Source organism: Aotus nancymaae, unplaced genomic scaffold (assembly GCF_030222135.1).
Source record: "Aotus nancymaae isolate 86718 unplaced genomic scaffold, 86718_ANA_hifiasm-v0.15.2.pri h1tg000108l, whole genome shotgun sequence".
Taxonomy (NCBI): Eukaryota; Metazoa; Chordata; class Mammalia; order Primates; family Aotidae; genus Aotus; species Aotus nancymaae.
Window position 1 is genome coordinate 14,511,114 of NW_026988523.1, and position 22,908 is coordinate 14,534,021.

The window sequence follows — 22,908 nt, forward strand, 5'->3', positions numbered from 1 at the left end:
CTTGGACTTCTATGCTCCAGAATTGTGAGAAATAAATTTCTGTTGGTTTATTTTTATTTTTATTTTGTGCATAAGTTTCTGCTGTTTAAGCCGCACCATCTATTGTATTTCATTAAGACAGTCCTCGCAAACTAATACAGTGCTTTATAACTATAAGCTCATTAATCCTTGTAATACCTTTTGATATAGGAACTATGATCTCCTTATTACAAATGAAGAACCCGAGGCTTATAGAGGTTAAAAAAATTCATCACTGTCAATCACAAGTAGCAGAGTTGAAATAATTGTAAGTGACAGAAACCTAAGGGGTTATTCAAGGATGTCTGGGTCTTATCTCCCACCTCAGCAAGCAGACTTCAGGACAAACAATCCATACACCTCTTTGCTTAGTGTTTCTGGAACAGGTAGCTGAAGCCATACACTAGTGTGACTATGTGTAGGCTTAGAAAATGATTGAGGAAGTCACCCTTGAATAGCATATAACATAAAGGTCAGAGCACTGGACTAGGCATCAGAACATCTGGGGTCAAATCTATTTCCTGGGGCTCTTAATCTCATTTATTCTTTTTTTTTTTTTTTCGAGATGGAGTCTCGCTCTATCACCCAGGCTAGAGTGCGGCTACATCCTCCACCTCCCTGGTTCAAGTGATTCTCCTGCCTTAGCCTCATGGGTAGCTGGGATTACAGGCTCCTGCCACCATACCCAGCTAATTTTTGTATTTTTAGTAGAGATAGGGTTTCGCCATGTAGGCCTGGCTAGTCTTGAACTCCTGACCTCATGAGATCCACCTGCCTCGGCCTCCCAAAGTGCTGGGATTACAGCCATGAGCCACTACTCCTGGCCTCTTCTAATGTATTCTTGAGCAACTTAATCTCTAAATCTGTTTTGTAACCTGCATAAAGGGAATAAGCTGCATCCTTTTGGTGTGGCTTTAATGACATTAACATTTCACAGCATTCATCGTGCTGCATCGAAGCTGTCTTTAGCATCACTAATACTTAGCACAGTTTCCTTGCACATAATTGGCCCTCAGACAATGTTGAAGGAGTGCATATGGAAGTTCTTAGCAAATTGTACAAGTGTAAGCCACTTTGATTAACCCAGGGAAAAGCCACTCTGTTGCATTCTTTCTTTCAGCCCTGGTCCCTAACGAATGGAAAGAGATGAGTCAAGAATCAAAGTCATATGAAAGGTCACCACCTTCTAAGGACCCAGGTAGCTTCGAGGGAGATTACAGAGCAAAGGGTCATGACCGCCTGCTGAGGAGTAGGGTTCAGGCCCTAACCTGACAGTTTCCATCCTTCATCTCTCTCCTGTGTCTGAGTGACGGCTGCCCTCATGTCACTCTCATCTGTAATCTACTGCGTTTTCCCAGGAGTACCTAATAGCAGTCAGTCTGAAAAAGGCACCGGAGGGAGCTCCATGAATTGGAACAGAGCCTTTGTCCATGACTTTTACTGGGGGCGGCCCCACATTTCTTTCCCCAAGAGCCATAACAGGTCCCCAGGACCAAAGAGTCCACCTTGCCTTTCTGACCCACCCTTCTTTCAGGGTAAGAGAGATGCTGTACCCAAAACAAGCACTCAACACTTTCTCGTTGGTTCAGAGGGTGTAAGATGCACCTCTAACAATCTAGCCTGTATTCGTCCATTTTCACTCTGCTGATAAAAACATACCCTAGACTGGAAAATTTACAAAAGAAAGAGGTTTGATTGGACTTACAGTTCCACATGGCTGGGGAAGCCTCACAATCATGGTGGAAGGCAAAGAGGAAAAAGTCCCATCTTACATGGATGGCAGCAAGCAAAGACGTCATGAGAAAGACACAAAAACAAAAACCTGTGATAAAACCTCAGATCTCGTGAGACCTATCCACTACCACAAGGACAGTACAGGGGAAACTGCACCTGTGATTCAATTGTCTCCCACCGGGTCCCTCACATAATACATGAGAATTATGGAAGTATAATTCAAGATGAGATCTGGTTGGGGTCACACAGCCAAACCATACCATTCTGCCTCTGGCCTCTGCCAAATCTCATGTCCTCATGTTTCAAAACTAATTATGCCTTCCCAAGAGTCCCCCAAAGTCTTAACTCACTTCAACATTAACTTAAAAGTCCAGAGTCCAAAGTCTCATCTGAGACAAGGCAAATCCCTTCCTCCTAAGAGCCTATAAAATCAAAAGTAATCCAGTTACTTCCTAGATACAATGAAGCTACAGGCATTGGGTAAATACAGCCATTCCAAATGGGAGAAATTGGCCAAAACACAAGGGTTACAGGCCCCATGCAACTCTGAAATTCCAGTGGTGCAGTCAAATCTTAATGATCTCCTTTGACTCCACGTCTCACATCCAGGTCACATTGATGCAAGAAGTGGGCTCTCATAGTTTTGGGCAGCTCCGCCCTGTGGCTTTTCAGGGGATAGCCTTGTTCCTGGCTGCTTTCATGGGCTGGCGTTGCCTTTCTGTGGCTTTTCCAGGCACATGGTGCAAGCTGTCGGTGGATCTACCATTCCGGGGTCTGAAGGATGGTAGCCCTGTTCTCACAGCTCCACCAGGCAGTGCCCCAGTAGGGACTCTGTGTGTGGGCTCCAACCCCACATTTCCCTTCTGCACTGCCCTAGCAGAGGTTCTCCATGAGGACCCCACCCTGCAGCAAACTTCTGCTTGGGCATCCAGGCATTTCCATGTAGCTTTTGAAACCTAGGCAGAGGTTCCTAAACCTCAACTCTTGACTTCTGTGCACCCACAGGCTCAATGCCTCATGGAAGCTGCCAAGACTACCATCTGAAGCTATGGCTCTACATTGACCCCTTTCAGCCATAGCTGGAGTGGCTGGGACATGGGGCACCAAGTCCCTAGGGTGCACACAGCCCAGAGACACTGGGCGCAGCCCAAGAAACCACTTTTCCTCCTAGGCTTCCAGGCCTGTAATAGGAGGAGCTGCAGTGAAGACCTCTGACATGCCCTGGAGACATTTTCCCCATGGTCTTGGGGATTAACATTTGACTCCACTTTACTTATGGAAATTTCTGCGGCCAGCTTGAATTTCTTCTCAGAGAATGAGATTTTCCTTTCTATCACATTATCAGGCTGCAAATTTTTCAAACTTTCATGCCTTGTTTCCCTTTTAAAACTGAATGCTTATAACAGCACCCAAGTCACCTCTTGAATGCTTTGCTGCTTTGAAATTTCTGCCACCAGATACTCTAAATCATCTCTCTCAAGTTCAAAGTTCCACAAATCTCTGGGCAGCGGCAAAATGCCACCAGTCTCTTTGCTAAAAACATAACAAGAGTCACCTTTGCTCCAATTCCCAACAAGTTTCTCATCTCCATCTGAGACCACCTCAGCTTGGACCTTATTGTCTGTATTGCTATCAGCATTTTGGGCAAAGCCATTCAACAAGTCTTTAGGAAGTTCCAAGCTTCCCCACATTTTCCTGTCTTTTTCTGAGTGCTCCAAACTGTTCCAACCTCTGACTGTTACCCAGGTCCAAAGTCGCTCCACATTTTCGAATATCTTTTCAGCAATGTCCCACTCTACGGGTACCAATTTACTGTATTAGTCAATTTTCATGCTGCTGATAAAGACATATCCAAGATTGGGCAATTTACAAAAGAAAGAGGTTTAATTGGACTTACAGCTCCACGTGGCTGGGGAAGCCTCACAGTCATGGTGGAAGGCAGGGAGGAGCAAGTCCCATCTTACATGGATGGCAGCAGGCAAAGAGAGAATGAGGAAGACGCGAAAGCAGAAACCTGTGATAAAACCATCAGATCTTGTGAGACTTATTCACTACCATTAGAACAGTATGGGGAAACCACCCCCATGTTTCAATTATCTCCCACTGGGGCCCTCCTGCAACACGTGGGAATCATGGGAGTACAGTTCAATATGAGATTTGGGTGGGGACAGAGAGCCAATGCATATCATAGCCATTCTGCCAGAAGCAAAAGCAGAATTCATGCATCCATTTGTTTGTTTGTTTATTCATCAGTTCATGCATTCATCAAATGTTTGTTGAGTGCCTTCTGTGTGCCAAGCACTGTTCCAGTGCCAGGGAAACAGCAGAATCCAAAACAATACGCTTTCCCACCCGCACAGAGTGTAGTCATCACTGAGAAGAGGCAATAAACAAAATAAATCAGTGGGAGATGTGACTTTTCAGATGTGACAAGTGTTATGGAGAAAAATAGACCAAAAAAGGAGGGTGGGGAATTCTGGGGTAAAGACACAAAGATAAAAAGCAAGATAAGAAAATATCTGAGAGAAGAGCCGTCCAGGAAAAGGTCTGGAGCTGGGAGTGCCTGGCATGTTCTAGAAACACAAGATGCCGGCAAAGCTGAAGTAGTTAGCAGTGAGAGAAGTCAGAGGGCCAGCAGGAGGCCAGACTGGAGAGAACCTCGCAGGCTTCTCCTCTGCGATGGGGAGCGGATAAGGGTTTTGAGCAGGGGAGGAACTCGATCGAAATCATGATTTTGCAGGATCTCTGGCTGCCATGTTGAGAACAGGCTGGGCAAGAGGAAGACAGCACAAAGGCAGAAGCAGAGTAGTCAGGAAGCTGTTGAAATAAACTAGGAAGGAACTGATGATGGCTTAGAACAGGGAACAAAGTCATCGAGGCAGGGAGAAGTGACTGGGTTCTGGAATGCATTTCGAAGATAACAGGCTTTGCCTACAGTGTGTTGTGAGATATGAGACTAAGAGAACAGTCAAGGAAGAATGAACGAAGTTGTCATTCACTGAGGTGAGGTAGACTACGGAAGATCAAGTTTGGAGAATGGAAGACTCAAGACGCTCATTTGGGGATGCTTAGCTTTGAAATGACTTTAGATACTCAGTTGAAGATGGTAAGTGAGCAGTTGAATACATGAAGCTGACATTCAAGGGACAGGTCTGAGTCAGGGGTATTCATTGAGAATGGTCAGTATTTAGGTGGATCCCACAGCCCTAAGACTAGACAAAAACATTGAGAGTGAGGGCAGGTGGAGGAGACACCAAGCCCTGCACACGCCAACGGTAGACACCAGAGCTGAGAAGGAGGCAGCCAAAGATGAACAAGAAGGAACAGGAGGGAGGCAGGAGGACGCCAGGAGGAGGCGGGCCCTTCTTTCTCCTCACTGCTCCCTCCTTAACCCTCATTTTGCCTTTCTGCTGTCACTCTACCTCTGTCAGCTTCATCTCTCTGATTCTTTCTTAGGTAAATAAAGATGTTTTCTATCACCCTGCATGAGCCAAAATAGATATTTACTAGGTAAACACTATCCCTTTAATTGGGCAATTCTTTTAAAAAAAAAAAAAAGCACACAGATCTCTGTTCGGTGAGTTTGTTACAATACACGGTCTGCTGGAACATCAAGTTACCCAGCTCCACAGGCTCTGTGGGCCACAGTCCGCCTGCCAAATGGTGTTGAAGATACTCTCATGATTGTTGCTATTGTTATTGTTCAGGGAGGCTTCGGCCCTCGAGGCAGCCCTCCCTCCTTCCCTCTCCCACTCCCCACCCCCTGATCCAGAGGCATGAATGCTCTCATCAATTCACTTTGGTCCAGCTGCCAGGCTGGGGAACAGATGTTGCATTGTTAACAGGAAGGAGAAAACAAACAACTCCACTCTCCTGTGCTCTCCCGCCCTCCTCCCCCGTCCCCCTTTCAGCCCCCTGGTGAAAATGGGCAAACTGTTGGGGAGAGGACGGGGCTCCAGTGAGTAATGCCCTTCTCCCCGCCAAGGCCCAGCCACGGAGCTCCTGACCGGAGGCACACACAGCGTTCTCCCGGGCCCTGTTTACAGAGGACATGAGCTGTGTCAGCTGAGCGGGCTTGCTCGTGGCTGGTGACGTGAAGATGTTCTCACTGAGCAGAACATTGAAAGAAGACAATGGCCCTCTTCTGCATGTGGCCCCAGTGACAAATCTACCTGCATTTTAAGGACAAAAGCTATGACCAAGACAAGCCCAGGGCAGAAGGAAAATGCTTCTTGGCTGAACTCTGTGTATGTCTGATCATTTCTCCTCTGGAGGCTTTTGAGAAACGGAGAGAATTCCTTTCTTCCCTAGAGAACACAGGATTAGAGTCTCCCGCCTTTTCTCTCACTTGTCACGCAGATCCTTCCCAGCTGGTGAGGGGTAGAGGTGAGGGTGCATGGAGTGGGGGCTGCATGTGAAATAGCAGCAGAGAGGTAGGCTAAGGGGTTGAAACCAACTCTCTTGAAGTTACCAGGTGGCAAGGAAAAGATTTTAGGAAGGAGAGTGACATGAAACAGGTGACATCTCTGTGACAGATGGGTGGGAAGGGAAAGCTAGTCAAGAGGCCGCTATGGCAATCCAGGACACCGACACACCAGAAGCCCTAAGACAGCATTAGAGATGGTTCGGCTGCTGTCAATGAGGCAAAATCAATAGGGCTTAGGAACCAATTGGGCATGAAGAAGGGGTGGCCGAGGATGACCAGGCTGTAGAAGAAACGTCAGTGGCTCTAAGCCTGGAAAGGTTATGTCCACCCACCCTCCTGTATACAACACCCACAATGAAAGTACTGTCTAATCATAAAATAAGGAAGCCAATAAGCTTTGTTTTTTCTAGGATGGCTTTTTGATGCTTTTTTAAAGCACCACACTCTTTATGTTTGTTTAAGCTTTCATTTATTATTTTTTATGTCCATAGGTTTTGGGTGAACAGGTGGTGTTTGGTTACATAAGTTCTTTAGTGGTGATCTGTGAAATTTTAGTGCACCCATCACTGGAGCAGTACACACTGAACTCAATTCGTAGTCTTTCATCCCTCACCCACTTCCCACCCTTTCCCCTGAGCTCCCAAAGTCCATGGTGTCATTCTTATGTTTTGGCATCCTCATAGCTCACCTCCCACTTACGAGTGAGAACATACAATGTTTGGTTTTCCATTCCTGAGTTACTTCACTTAGAATAATAGTCTCCAATCCCATCCAGGTTGCATTAATTCATTCTTTTTTATGGCTGAGTGGCATTCCATCATATATGTGTGTGTGTGTATATATATATAAATACACACACATATACATATATATATATATGACAGTTTCTTTATCCACTCGTTGAATGATGGGTATTTGGGTTGGTTCCACATTTTTGCAATTGCAAATTGTGCTGCTATAAACATGCGTGTAAAGCACTACACTCTTTAGAAATAATTTTTTGGCACTCTGGGTTTGTTTCCTTGGTGTTTCAAGCCTCTGCTTTTTTGCGCTTGCTGGATAATCCAACACCGGGAGGAAGTTTCAGGATTTACGTTCGGGCCGCGAGGTAGATGGCAGTGGTGCTCACAGAGAACAGGGATGCAGGAAGAGGAGGGGGAGTGGAGCGAGAGTGATGAGCTCAGCCTTGGACCTGCTGAGTGAGAAGTATCAATGGAGACAGACACTGCCAGAAGGCAGCTGATGAGATGAGTCTGGAGCAGAGATGGTGGAACTGGGCATCGTCAGTGCTCATGTGGGGGAAGAGTCATGGGAGAGGATGAGGTCACCCAGGGTGAGTGTGTGGAGGGAGAGGGGAGAGAGCCTGAAATGACACCTGCAGAAAATCAGCATTTTAGGGACTGGGCAGGAAAAGGAGCCTGATGAGAAGTACCCAGGAAGACTGAAGGAAATGTAGGAGGGAGTAAAGAGTAAAACTGCAAAGACCAGGGAAAGTGGGAATTTCAAGGAGGAGGAAATGATCAACAGCATCAAATGCCATCGGCTGATTCAAGTCAGTTGAGGGGATGGCCAGGGCTGATTGGCACCGCTGTGTTTCACAATAAAGAGGTCAGTGGTGGTCTTACTGAGAGTCATTTCTAGGGAGCAGTATATGTGGAAGGATAATGAGAAGCAAATGAGATGATAAATAAGAGGTGAGTTTATATCATTAGTGGTAGCCGAAGAGGAGTGGAAGGTTGTACAGACATTTTCATACAAGCAAGACTTTAAAAAATTTACCTCCTATCTATCCTTTACTAGAGATTTCTAGAGACTGTGACAAATGAAAATAAAATAAAACCAGGCTGGGCACGGTGGCTCACGCCTGTAATCCCAGCACTTTGGGAGCCTGTGGCAGGCAGATCACGAGGTCAGGAGATCGAGACCATCCTGGCTAACGTGGTGAAACCCTGTCTCTACTATATATACAAAAAAACATTAGCCAGGCATGGTGGCAGGCGCCTCTGGTCCCAGCTGCTTGGGAGGCTGAGGCAGGAGAATCGCTTGGGCGTGGGAGGCAGAGATTGCAGTGAGCCGAGATCGTGCCACTGATTTCCAGCCTGGGCAACAGAGTGAGACTCCGTCTCAAAAGGAAAAAAGAAACCAAAATGAAAATGTAAACCAAGAAAGGAGAAGATGTGGGATGCAAGAAATAGGGGATGCAATGTAAGAGAAAGATGAAGGCCATTCCTGGGATGATGGTGAAGGGAAGTCCCACGAGGACAGCTTTGCCACAGGCCTGGAGGACCACCCAAAGTGGAGCAAGAGGACAGAAGCTCCTAGAGGAAAGGTCTACAGGGAAAATAATTAGAGCTGTACTCACAGAAGGCTTCAAGATGAATATAAAAGCATCTGCATCCTCCACAGACACCTGCTCTGACCACATGGAACTTTATACAGAGAGGATGTTGAATGGGGTAGAGGGATTTAATCATAGGTTAAAAAAAAAGTAAGGGCCGGACATGGTGGCTCACACCAGCACTTTGGGAGGCTGAGGTAGGCAGATCACTTGAGGCCAGAAGTTTGAGACCAGCCTGGGCAACATGGCAAAACCTCATCTCTATGAAAAATACAAAAAATGAGCCAGGTGTGATGATGCATGCCTGTAGTCCCAGCTACTTGAGAGGCTGAGGTATGAGGATCACCTAAGTCTAGGAGGTCAAGGCTGCAGTGAGCCATGATTGTGCCACTGCACTCCAGCCTGGGCAACAGCATGAGACTCTGTCTCAAAAAAGAGAGAAAAGAAGAAGGCAGGGAAGGGAAGGAAAGGGGAGGGGAGGGGAGGGGAGGGGAGGGAAGGGGAGGGGAGGGGAGGGGAGCAAAGAAAAAGAAAAGTAAGAAGAAAACAAAAGATGTAAACAGGCAATCATTAATTATCAAAAAATTTAAATTACAGTCTAATACTTGACTTATCATGAACAATCTATAGTCATAATAATCTAAAGGCTGAATATTATTTGACTCCTCTGCAGGAGGAATTGGAAGCAACTGAAAAGAAAAAGGGAGCAACAGAGATCTAAAACCTCATCTACAATAAAAATTTTAAATAATGACAAGTTAGCCAGGCACAGTGGTGCTCACCTAGTATTACCTAGTCAAGAGGCTGAATCAGGAGCGTTGCTTGAGCCCAGGAGTTTGAGGTTGTAGCGCATTGTGATACACTGTGATAGCCTCTGCACTCCAGCCTGGCCAACATAATGAGACCCTGTCTAATAATAGTTATATCATATTTTTTTTTTTGAGGAGTCTTGCTCTGTCACCAGGCTGGAGTGCAGTGGTGCAATCTTGGCTCACTGCAACCTCCACCTCCTGGGTTCAAGCGATTCTTCTGCCTCAGCCTCCCGAGTAGCTGGGACCACAGGCATGTGCTACCACACCCGGCTAGTTTTTTTTGTATTTTTAGTAGAGACGGGGTTTCACCGTGTTGGCCAGGATGGTCTCTATCTCTTGACCTCATGATCCACCTGCCTCAGCCTCCCAAAGTGCTGGGATTACAGGCATGAGCCACTGCGCCCAGCCAATATTAAATTATTAATTAAATAACATCAGTATGAGCATAGTCTTTAAAATATGGAAGTATGACCAGGTGCAGTGGCTCACGCCTATAATCCCAGCACTTTGGAAGGCCAAAGCAGGTGGATCACCTGAGGTCAGGAGTTCGAGACCAGCCTGGCTAACATGGTGAAACCCCATCTTTACTAAAAATACAAAAACTGGCTGGGCATGGTGGCAGGTGCCTGTAGTCCCAGCTACATGGGAGGCTGAGGCAGGAGAATGTCTTGAACCCAGGAGGCAGAGGTTGCAGTGAGGTGAGATCATACCATTGCACTCCAGCCTAGGTGACAAGAGCAAGACTCCATCTCAAAAAATAAATTAAAATTAAAATTAAAATTAAATATCATTAGAAAGAAGTAAATTTGAATGCAAGTACCTCTGGGGAGCAGGATGTGGAGGAGGAGGACAGGAGGCTACAGGACTGCTGAGTTAAGTGTTTTTAGCACATTTGATTTGTTTAAATTCAGGGTCTATGTCACTTTGATTAAAATTTAAATAAGGTCCAGGTGCCACTCTGGGAGGCTGAGGTGGGAGGATCACGAGGTCAGGAGTTTGAGACTAGCCAAATCAACATAGCAAGAACCCCCTCTCTATTAAAAAAAAAAAAAAATTAAAGAAAATTATTTTTAAAAAAATAAAAAACAAAGAAAATTTAAATAGATTTACTATCACAATTAAATAGTATTCTCAAACACCTAGTATCCCTATATACCTACTGAGGTGAATACTTGGAAAGAACAATTCACTTAGAGCCGTGGTTCTGGCGTCTGGCATGTTTGTCAAGCAGTTACCAACCTGTAGCGGCAGCTCCCTTACAGTCAATCATCCATGCAGAGAAACTCAGAAGGAAAGAAAGTAGACAAGCTAGACAAACACAGGCATCTGTGGAGACAGATATTTTCACATTCCTTTTCAAGCCTGCTATGTGGACAGCTACCATGACAGAAGTCTGAATTTTGGACAGTGTTGAAACCAACAACTAGTTCCCAGCCTCCTTCAGAGAGTCTGGACAAAGCTGTAGAAAAGCAGAATGAACTCTGCCAAGTTGCTGAGATTTATAGTATCTCCTCCCAGAAAAAAACTGTAAGTCTGACAAACACTTCTACCCAGAGGTGTTAGAATGCTTCACCCTGAAAGGTGAATGTTAGATGGGTCTTAGATAATTCAGCTTAGCAGTTCAACTATCTCAGGAGATCCTGAGGGGCAGAGGGGCAGAGGGACTTGCTCAAAGCTACAGAGCCCTTTTGCAACAGAACCGGATCTGGAATCCTGGATGGGACCCCATACTACCTACCTCAGAGCTTAGCCTGTAACCTCCAGATAGACAGACAGATGGAAATAGATATTAAAGGTCAGGCACGGTGGCTCATGCCTGTAATCCCAGCACTCTGGGAGGCCAAGGTGGGTGGATCATGAGGTCAGGAGTTCGAGACAAACCTGGCCAACCTGGTAAAACCCTGTCTCTACTAAATGTACAAAAAATTATCTGGGCGTGGTGGCACACACCTGTAATCACAGCTACTCAGGAGGCTGAGGCAGGAGAATCGCTTGAACCCAGGAAGCAGAGGTTTCAGTGAGCTGAGATTGCACCATTGCCCTCCAGCCTGGGCAACAGAGCAAGACTCCGTCTGGAGAAAATAAATAAATAGATGTTCAAGCAAGGTCAGGACCTAAACACAGTTGTAATTCTGAGGATTGTGATGCTTCCACGACTCCAAACTGCCTCACAAAGCCGTAACAATAAAATAAAATAATAAAATTAAATTAAATAAAAAGGGGGAACTATAAAATCCAACAAATAGAGGCTTACTTCTGCCTGAGCTGCTCATTTTTCGGGTTTAAACAATCCATACATTCAGCAATGAGTTACTGAGCATGTATTTTGTCCTGAGGAACTTCTAAATGGAAGTTTCTAGTAGACAGGTGGGTGCTGAGGTCTGAGAAGAGAGAGATCTAAGGATCATCGCCATAATAAAGGATGAGATTGCCTGGGGAGAATGAACACACTGAGAACAGAAGATGCCCAAATCCCAAGGAGCACCAGCCTTAGGATGGGAAGAGTAAGGAAGAATACAGGGAACTCCTAGAATGGACCCTCGTCTCTGAATAAGTGAACCAAGGTGTGAGTTTCTTATTACTTCTTTTCCTCCTGAGTATTGAACATGGGTTACAATTACATGTAGCTAATGCTTGAAGTGACAAAAGGAAGTGTGAAGATTTAAGCGAGGCTGAAGGCATTACAGGTTAATCCTGGAGAAGTTGGCGGGACTGTTTCTGGATTTCCTGTGGAGAAATGGCTCCCGCGCACTCTGCCCCCATCCCAGCACAGTTGCCACCAGCATGGGCCCCAGGGGAACCAGGTGAGGACAGGTGTTTCCTGAAAGGGTCAGTAGGAGGCCACCCACCCTTCTGTTAAGTGAACTCAGCCAGATCAGAGCATGTGCTGCTCAGAGCTATGTGGTATAAAGGTTGGGCAAATATGTACTTTCACAGTGCTGAGGGCAAAGACCAAGAAGACTGGGACATGACCAGAAGGGTTATCACATGCTGAAAGCAAAGGGAAAATGCAACAACAGTCACCTTTCATCTCATTAAATATTTTCTAAGAAAAACAGTCACTTTGGAAGAAGTTCCAAGTAGGAGAGTGGTTGGTTGGCCCAGGGAAGGTGTTGGTTGATTGTTATGTTTTGATTGGTCCAAGATGCAGGAGGTTTTATGAGCAAAGAACTCACATGTCCTGATTACACCAGGCTCTCCCCGGTGGTTCTCTCTGGCTGATTTTAGACTTGACGGGCATAGATAGAGCTAGGAACCACGGCAGTAGGGTAGAAAAAGCCCAGGCTTTGAAGCTAGGCAGCCTAAGTTTGAACCTTTACTTCAATCCTTATTATCAGGTGACCTTGCTAAGGTTATGTAAACTCCATGAGTCTCAGTGTTGTCATCCATAAATTGGAGATGATACTTACCTCAAAGGATTGAATGAGAGAGTATTTACAAAAAACTGCCAATAGCTGCTCAGCAAGTGCTCCGTCACCTCCTGCTTCCTCCTGCCCACTTACTGAGAGCCACCCTTGAGCAGGCATTATCACGGCTTCCTCCAACTCCTTCCAGATTAGAAACATTGTCCAGACTGACAATGATCTCAGCATTTTCTCTGTGATCCATCAGTAGGTGGGATTCTACCGTTATGTTACCAAGCTATTGGACCCTGAGTATTGCATTCTCCAAGCATTGGGTAGGAGCTGGCGTGCTTTTGTAACTCTCAGCTGTTTACCTAGTTCTCCGGGAAAATATTACATGCCTAGGAACCATCAGAGGTAGTGGAAGCTTGATGTGGTTCCTGATCTTCTGTCCACTCTAAATCCCTAGTATAAAGGTCCTCAGATATACAACCATAGCAGCGCACGCAAACACACACACACACACACACACACACACACACACACACACACACACAGATATGGCTAGGCAGCTGCTGCTGGTCAACATCAGTGAGATCTCCCTCTTGTGCTGTTGCAAACCATCAGCCATAAGTACTGTCCTGTCTTTTCTGGTCTCTCTCTCTCTCTCTAGCATATAAATAATTTCTCATTTGCTCTTTTTTTTCCCTAAGTTCATGCCCTCAAGCACTAGAGGCAACCTGGATAAATTTAGCTCCTCTCAGAGACTTTTCCTGACTTTGTTCCATGACTGTTGAAGGTTTGGCTGCTCCCCAGAGAGAGCTTTGGCCTGGCTTCCCTCCCTTGGAGGTCTCATCAGGTTCTGGTGTCTGCTATGCCACTTGCATAATTGGTCATGTGAGTCTTCAGGCCACTTCTGGCCACAGTATGTAGTTTGAGAATCAATCAATTTCTCCTTTCGAAGCTGACACCCTTCATTCCAGCTTCACATCCCTTGGATCTCTTTCCCTATGTTTTCCCTTGCCCTGAACAGCCTGTGGCTACTGCTCATAGCTGTCATGCTTACTCCCTATTAGGGCTGAGTGGGAAATGATTGGTTGGTGACTAATGAAGTATCTTCCACTCTCTTCTCCAGGAGCAGGACCTCAGATCTCATGATCAAAATCCAGTACAGTGAGGATGTTCATTTGAAGTTTACTAGTTTGAATTGTTGTAAATGAACGTAAGAGAAGCTGGAGCCAATCTCCCTCATTAAATGAAAGAGAACTGCATGAAAAGGCCATTATGTGTTTAGACATGGTCATTTTCAAGGATCCAAAGTAAGATTCATGGACTGTGCTCAAGCTTTTATCATTTTAGTTACTATTTTGTCTCTTCAATATAGGCTATTGACAAATTATCCAATCAGCAAACATGTATTGATCGCCAGCTTTGTGCCAATAGCTATGGGCATTTCAGAAGTGAATAGCATCACTCCCAGTGACTTATGGGGGGAAAAAGCTTTTTTTTTAAACATGAACTACAAAGGAGAGATAAGTGATACAGGAAATGAGAGCTATTTTAGGGGATGTGGGTGACACCTGAAAAGGGCCCAACATGGCCTCTGCTTTCTGGGGCTTGCAAACTACATGGGCAGACTGAACCAGCCCACGTGAAATGAGACAAGAAGCAGGGCCAAACAGGAACACTCTGAGGAGGCTTTATGGAGGGAGTAGGTTTACACCAGACCTTGAAGGCTGGGAAGGATTTGAATGGATACAGGAGAAAGGAAAGAACTTATCAGGATGAAAGAACAGCATGAACGAAGGCCAGAAGAGAAGACTGTCACACGGTTCATGTGTGTGTATGACTTGGGGGGTGCCTGTAAAAAGCTGGTCTTACTCCAGTAGGAAATACATACGAAGAGGGGGGAAAAACAGGCTGAGGATGGTCAGCATCCAGGGCAGGTGACCATCCTTGAGGGCTTGGCATGACCCAGTCAACCTACTAGCGACAGATCCCCAAATGCAGGAGCGGGCTCCTGTTGGGAAGGGGAGATACTGACCATGTTCCTTGTAGGAACCACTATGAATGGCCTCTTCCCAGGCCCTTTATTCACCTCCACCCATTAGCTGCCCTTGCTATGGAGAACCACGCTAAAAAGAGTCTGTGAAACCAAAGTGATCTACTCCAGGCCAGTAAGACGGTCCCTGTGCATGCCCCCCAGGAGGGTCTCTCTCAGCACCTGGGGCTGCAGACACTTGTGTGTAGAGTCTACTCTTTGGTGGTAGTCGGGGCCACCACAGGCTATGGCTTCAAGAGGCAGTGAGATCAATGGCTGTGCCCTGGATAGAAAAGGAACCCAGACACTACAGCTTGACCATTTTCCTGGCATGCAATTGGGACAAATGGCCTTGGTGTCACTGTTGCCACCCTGGCTGATCCACAGGAAGGAGTCAGATCTATTTTAAGGATCTGTTTGCCCAGTCACATGGAGAAATTGCTACTTTAAAAACAGTTATTTACCGGGAAAGTAAAGGCCCCTGCAAAATAAAAGGTTAGTATACTATCCCTAGTAACTCTTTAAACCAAAGCAAACATCCAGGCAGGCCATGTTTGTACTGCACCATTCTTGCCTTTTGCCCTTGGTCACTGGATTCCCAAGGTTTTTGGTTGATTTCTTCTTTGGAGTTAGCTGAGAAAGGACAACTGGTAATATCAAAGCACAAGGGTCTCTAGAGAACAAGGGAATTATAAGCATACAGCAGTTCTACTGTTAGCTGATGAGACTTTGGTTGCTTTGTTTTGGAGGAGTCAAGGAGTCAATCAAACTTGACTTTGGGAGAGTCAAGTTTGATCAGGCAAAATCTAAAAGAATCTGGAAGATCTAAGATCCTTCAGCAGAAATGTCTCTTCTACTTTGTATTAGTCCATTTTCACGCTGCCGATAAAGACATAGCTGAGAATGGGAAGAAAAACAGGTTTAATGGACTTACAGTTCCACATGGCTGAGGAGGCCTTACAATCATGGCAGAAGGCAAGGAGGAGCAAGTCATGTCTTTCACAGATGGTGGCAGGCAAAGAGAGAGAGCTTGTGCAGGGAAACGCCCATTTTTTAAACTATCAGATCTCATGAGACTCATTCACTATCACGAGAAGAACACCACGAGAAAGACTCACCTCTATGATTTAATTACCTCCCACCAGGTGCCCCCCATGACACGTGGGAACTGTGGGAGTTACAATTCAAGATGAGATTTAGGTGGAGACACAGCCAAACCATATAACACCTATATTTCAGGATTCCAATATTAGTGTATGGGAAATAACATCAAATATGGTCTACAGTGGTATTGTTCAAACTAGAGGTCCAAACCATCAGGGAAACTCTAAGAGCATTACAATCAACATTTAGAGAGGCACCAAGGGTGGAGGCACTTCCTACAAACCATCAGAGCAGTATTCTCCCAGCTTCTCCATGGACATCCCTAAGCCTTCCTTACCTCCAGCTTCCAAGATCTGCTACCTCATTAAATCACATCAGCTTAGGAAAACTTCACGCGACCTATCCTGTGGAATTTATAGTGTTCCTTAAGGCACAGTATGACACATATATCCAATAGAGAAAATAGTACAATATATGCATACTACAGAACAAGTGGCATTAAAAAATGCAGAGTGTGGGTTGGAGGTGGACCTGTGTGCCCTAGAGCACACAATGAAAAACACATTGCTTATTATGGAAATTGAAGTCCTTAGCCCGACCTCCAAAGCTTTCTATAATCTGACACCAATCTCCTTCTCAGCCTTCTCTCCCGGGACTCCTCCTATACAGTCAAACCAGACTTCCCCTAAGCTCACCTTGCTCCATGGCTGGGTCTTCACCACTTAACACACCATTCCTTTCCTCTCTTCTTCCTTCAGTCACTTCACACACCTCCAGTGATTCTGCTCTCCAAATGCTAACTAGGTTCCAGGCCTGGCTCATGTTTCTCCTGTTCCTTGAAACCGTTCCAGCACATCCCAGCCCTCAGTGACCTCACCGCACTCTGAACTCACAGCACTCTTTGTCCACCCGCACATCATGCACAGCACTCACCGTCTGGATGCTCCTTTGTTCATGAATGGGGCGCAGCTTTGTGAGGGCTCTGATGGGTTGCTATCTAGGATATTTACTCCCCCTTTGATCTCTCCTCACATCATCTCACAACTGTATTATCCTCTCTTTGATAGCCTGCATTTTTTAGCATCCTTCAGCATCTAGCATAGGGCCCGATGCATAGAAGGTGGTCAGTAACTATTTGAATGATATAGTTGCCAATGAATGGCAATTCAGAAAACCATCTGATGCTCAATGATGTTTCTGCCTTAAGAGGTAAAAGAAGAGGGTTACATTGATTGAGGGTCTGTCATTTTCACTTGTTCAGCACTTTAACATACATCTAAAAGGTAGATATATTATATTCAGCTTACATAGTAAGAAAATGAGGTTCAAAGAGGTTCAATAAGTTGCTCAACATCAGTCACTAATCATGAGACAGCCGAGAGGCAAACTCTGGTGTGCCTGACTTGGAATACAAGGCTGCATGCACTACCTCCCACCTAAGCATCTGTCTGTAGGCAGGTTGCTGTAGTTTCTTCCTGTGAGTCTCTCAGATGCCCTTTCCATGACTTTTACTTTATTTATTTATTTTTGAGACAGAGTTTTGCTCTTGTTGCCCAGGCTGGAGTACAATGACACAATCTCGGCTCACTGCAACGTCCACCTCCCAGGTTCAAGCAATTCTCCTGCCTCAGCCTCCGTAGTAGCTGGGATTACAGGTGCCTGCCACCACACCTGGCTAATTTTTTGTGTTTTTAGTAGAGATGGGGTTTCACCGTGTTGGCCAGGCTGGTCTCCAACTCCTGACCTCAGGTGATCCACCCGCCTCGGCCTCCCAAAGTGCTGGGGTTCCAGGCATGAGCCACCGCACCTGGTCCATGACTTTTACTTAATCACTCCGTGCAGTCTCCCTCCCTTCAAGCACCTCCAAAGAGCTACTTTTCCTGGAACCGCTGCATGCTTTCATGTTTCTGTGCAAATCCCTTACAATTCCCTTGGCCTGGAGAATCACCTTCCATCTTTTCTACCTGTGCAATCTTACATAGCCTCGAAGGCCCAGCTGAAATCAATATTCCCTCCATCAGATTTTCTGTTAAGGAAATTAAGTGCTGTCACATCTGAGACCTCATGGTCCCAGTCCCTGTTCCAGAGTTTAGAACTCATTTGATTTTGCTTCAAGTTCCAATCAGTTATTTACCTCCCTGCTTCCTCTCTCTCTGTTTTTTTTTTTTTTTTTGAGATGGCATCTCACTCTGTCACCCAGGCTGGAGTGCGGTGGTACCATCTCAGCTCACTAAAACCTCCGACTCCTGGGTTCAAGCAATTCTCCTGCCTCGGCCTCCCGAGTAGCTGGGATTACAGGCGCATGCCACTACGCCCAGCTAATTTTTTGTATTTTTAGTAGAGATGGGCTTTCACCATGCTAGCCAGGATGGTCTCCATTTCCTGACTTCGTGATCCACCCGCCTCACCCTCCCAAAGTGCTGGGATTACAGGCATAAACCACTGTGTCCAGCCTCTGCTTCCTCTCTTAGGCTGTAAGCAACCCAAGGGCAGGGAACACACTCTCTTCATCTCTGTTACCTGGGCCTTCCACGACAGCAGCAAAGTGTTCCAAAAGTCTCTGGTGGTGCAGGTGGCTGCAGGTGGCTGCTGGTTGCCAGTGCAGAGCATTGATTCAGTCACGTCACACACCTCCAGTGATTCTGCTCAGGCAATAAGCCATTAGGATACCGACCAAAGCCAAGAAAAGGAAGCTCCAAGCAGACTCCCTATGTCAGTTCCCGATATGCAACCGGGGGTTTCATCTTGAAACCATGTAGTCTCCAGAAGTGATTCAGGAATGTTTTGACCTCCCTTCTCAATCTAATCTATGGTCAAACTTGTTTCCAAGATAGTTAATGCCTCAGAGAGAGGCTGTCATAAGGGTCTCTGTTATTTAAAGTGCCAAGAAAAAAAAAAAATGGTTAATACATCCTTTGTAGCATGCCTTTACTAGTAAGGTGTAACCTTGAGGTTTGAAAATTTAATGAAAGAGGCCGGGTGTGGTGGCTTATGCTTGTAATCCCAGCACTTTGGGAGGCTGAGGCAGGCGGATCACTTGAGGACAGGAGTTTGAGACCAGCCAGGCCAACACGGCAAAACCCCATCTCCACAAAAATACAAAAAGTAGCTGAGTGCGGTGATGTGCACCTGTAATCCAAGCTACTCCCGAGGTTGAGGCAGGAGAATCACTCGAACCCAGGAGTCGGCCGGTGACTGCAGTGAACAGAGATTGCACCACTGCACCCCAGCCTGTGCCGCAGAGTGAAACGCCATCTCAAAAAAAAAGAAATGAAATGAATAAATGGTAAACATGCCAGAGCCTATTTAAATGAAGAAAAAGGATATTTGTTTGGTTTGCCTTACAGAGTTGTGGCCCCGCCCGAGATTCTAAGACAAATTACATGTATCAGTGGAGACTGGACTTCCTCCTGAAGAGCAAACAACCGTAAGGCATGGCGCGTCAGCAGCAGCCCAGTGACACAAACAGTGACAGTCTGTACACCGGGTTCCTGTGGCATACTGCTCCTTGAAGGCAGGGCCTGAAAGCTTTCGTTCTCCTCCTCCTCCTTCTTCTTCCCTTCCGTCCTTCTTCTCTCTCTCTTTTTCTTTTTTCTTTCTTTCCTTTCTTTCTTACTTTCTTTTCCTTCCTTCCTTCCTTCCTTTCTCTTTCTTTCCTCCTCCTCCTTCTTCTGCTTCTTTTTCTTCCTCCCCCTCCTCCTTCTTCTCTCTCTCAGTAGATCAGAAAGTTTTAATTCTATATTCCCAGTTCTTAGCATTCAGTCTAAGACACAGTAACACTTAGTACATGTTTGCCAGTGGATGCTCATACCTGCTTCTCTTTCTCTCCTTCTTTTAATTTTTTTTCTGAGGCAGGATCTCACTATATTGCCCAGGCTGGTCTTGAACTCCTGGGCTCAAGCAATTCTCCTGCCTTGGCCTCCCAAAGTGCTGAGATGACAGGCATTAGCCACACCAGGCTTTTAATCTTTTTTTTATCTTCCATCTTTCTCTTCCTTTTTCCTCCTTTCCCATCTCCTCCCTGCCCTTTCAGGACCTGTTGAGCCTGCATTACTACAAATAACTGAGGCTCTAATTACTAAAGGAAAAGGATTACCTTCCCTTTCTTTACCTTTGCCCTAACCTCCCCCAGCCCCTCAGGCAGTATATACATGCTTTTTGTGAAATATTAAATATTAAATCCTATTTTTTAAAATACTGATTGTTCCCAAACTGGGCACAGTGGCTCATGCCTATTGGAAGCTGAGGTAGGAGGATGGCTTAATTCCAGGAGTTTGCGACCAGCCTGGGCAACAAAATGAGATCCCATCTCTACGAAAAAATTAAAAAATTAGCTGCGAGTGATAGTGCACACGTGTAGTCCTAGATACTTAGAGGACTGAAGCAGGAGGATTTCTTGAGCCCAGGAGTTTAAGGCTGCAGTGAGCTATGATCAGTCCCACTGCGCTCCAGCCTGAGAGACAGAGCAAGACCTCATCTCAAAAGACAGACAATCAAAAAACAAACCCACCAAAACCCTGATGATTCCCTCATTTTCTGCATGCCCCAGAATGACAGTGTACTTCTTGTGCAATCCAGCCCTTCTCCTATTTCTTCATCTTCACCCTCATTTTTCTACTCATTTCTTTCCTACTTCCAGTGGTCTCAGTCGCTGGGTGGTCTGGCTGCTGACCCCCAAAGCTGAGAAACGTGACCCTTAGAGCCGTTCTTGGGACACTCCCTTGAAGCTCATGTGGGATTTCTTTTTTTTTTTTTTTAATGGAGTCTCTGTCTGTTGCCTGGCTGGAATGCTGTGGCACAATCTTGGTTCACTGCAACCTCTGCCTCCCGGGTTCAAGCAATTCTCCTGCCTCAGCCTCCCGAGCAGCCAGGACTACCAGCGCATGCCACCATGCCCAGCTAATTTTTGTATGTTTATTAGAGGCAGGGTTTCGCCATGTTGGCCAGGATGGTCTCCATCTCTTGACCTCGCGATCCACCCACCTCAGCCTCCCAAAGTGCCACCGCACCCGGCCTCTTGTGGGATTTCTTTGAGGTGGGTTCACGGCCGCTGTTAGCTGCCCACCCACCTACACTCCACTCACCTGTCCTGTGCTAGTCCCAAAGAAACCAAAATACTACCTCTGTCCTGCCTCTGGAGAGCGGACACATGGGCTGTGCTGGTGGCCTTCAGTCTGTGCTGGCCTCCACCACTGTGGGAAACGGTGCGTTCCGTTCTGGAGTGTGTGCCAGATCAAGGGTAACCCAGGGAATCTGGATATAAACAATGATGTGGGAGCACAATGTTGGCACTCTCAGGAAAACAGAAAGAACTCCCTTGTCCTATCCAGTTTTATTGTTTACAGAGCACATTTTACTTTCTTGAGCATCAAAATATACATACGCATAGGGTTGGTTTGTTTGGTTTGTTTTTTTGAGACAGAGTCTCACTCTGTCGTCCAGGATGGAGTGCAGTGGTGAGATCTCAGCTTACAGCAACTTCTGTCCGCCCCCCATGCTCCGTCCACCCCAGGTTTAAGCAATTCTCGTGCCTCAGCCTCTGGAGTAGCTGGGACTACAGGCACACACCACTACACCTAGCTAATTTTTGTATTTTTAATAGAAGCAGGATTTCATCATGTTGCCCAGGCTGGTCTGGAACTCCTGACCTCAAGTGATCTGCCCGCCTCGGCCTCCCAAAGTGCCAGGATTACAGGTGTGAGCCACCTCACCCTGCCACCCACATAGGTTTGAGCCCTGGTCCCACCTGTCAGGTAACTGGTTCACACTCCATCCCAGAGGAAGCTCTCAGGTCAAGGGGTGGAAATTTCAAGAGGGGCAACAAGCAGTTATAAACCATGGCCCCATGCCCACCTCTTGCCCCAGCCTCCTGCCCACATCCTCCCCACAGATCTCATGTAAAAAGCCTGTGCCTTGGTCATCTACCTGCCTTCCTGATAAACTTTCAGACAGGAGAAGTACGCATATGCGAATGTGTGTCTGTGTGTGCGTGCATGTATGTGTGTGTGTGTGTGTGTGTGTGGTGTTAAATGGGGATGTTAATATTGTCAATACTAATTCCTAGATAAGAAAACTAATTCAATACTAATTCCTAGATGAAAACACTATCTTAATCTTAGAAGGTGAATACCTATTCATTAAATGATCATTGCTTTGGAAGAATTTTTAATGGCAAATACTCAGAAAACAATGCCCATGTGGGTGGGGAGAGAAGCAGGACATCAAATAGACACCACGTGATATGAGCAGAGACAGAGCTAAGGATGGGCATTGAACAAGAGAGAAGGAAACACACCAGAACGCCCGGAGAGGTTTTCTCCAGGTTTGGAGTTACAGGCGATCTTTGCTCTCTCCTCTCCTGTATATTTCTTTGCTGCCCAAGTATCTTACTGTGAGCAAACGCGACTCTAGTAACGGTGGGGATAAATAATTTTTTAATTTGTTTTTCAAATGTAGACCACTTGCCCTGTCTCCCAGTGTCATCAGGAAGCCCAGACAAAAGCTGAGTGACCTGAGTGCCAAGGCCCTCAGATCCTCCTACCCGACGGTACAGGCCCTCCCTCCTGTTGTCCAGCGCAGTGTCCAGCGAAGGCCATGACCCTTATATAAGCGCAGAAAGTGAGCTAAAGCCCTATGGGAGAGGTGGCTCAGGCATATATAGGCCTGTAGAAACCAAGCTCAGAGACAGACCTGTGGCCAGCGGCTCCACAACTATGCTCTAACCCCAATGCACCCCTAGAGCTTGCTCCAAAAAGATTCGAGGAGCAGGAAGGGAACAAGGCAAAGCAGCCAAAAAGGGGATTACTGGGAAAGTGCTGGAAATACCCTGGGCCGGGCGCGGTGGCTCACACCTGTAATCCCAGCACTTTGGGAGGCCCAGGTGGGCGGATCACTTAAGATCAGGAGTTTGAGACCAGCCTGGCCAACATGGCAAAACCCGTCTCTACCAAGAAAAGAAAAAAGAAAATTAGTCCGGCGTGGTGGCAGGCGCCTGCAGTCCCAGCTACTCAGGAGGCTGCGGCAGGAGAATCGCTTGAACCCAGGAGATGAAGGTTGCAGTGAGCCGAGATTGCACCACTGCATTCCAGCCA

At 46.2% G+C, this 22,908-nt stretch overlaps 1 protein-coding gene across 8 annotated transcripts in view; it reads right to left on the reverse strand.

Annotated features, from left to right (window-relative positions):
• The window catches only part of ZNF648 (zinc finger protein 648), a 246,345-nt gene extending 229,736 nt beyond the window's left edge, over positions 1-16,609 (reverse strand). For 7 of the 8 annotated variants that reach the window (XR_010340314.1, XR_010340313.1, XR_010340311.1 and 4 more), the window contains exons 1-2: positions 16,513-16,609; positions 3,650-3,766 (exon numbers count right to left, since the gene is read on the reverse strand). The gene's annotated coding sequence lies outside the window, so the exon portion shown is untranslated. The remainder of the gene's footprint in view (positions 1-3,649; positions 3,767-16,512) is intronic. The other variant, XR_010340315.1, reaches the window with a different exon arrangement.
• Positions 16,610-22,908: the final 6,299 nt, after the last annotated feature.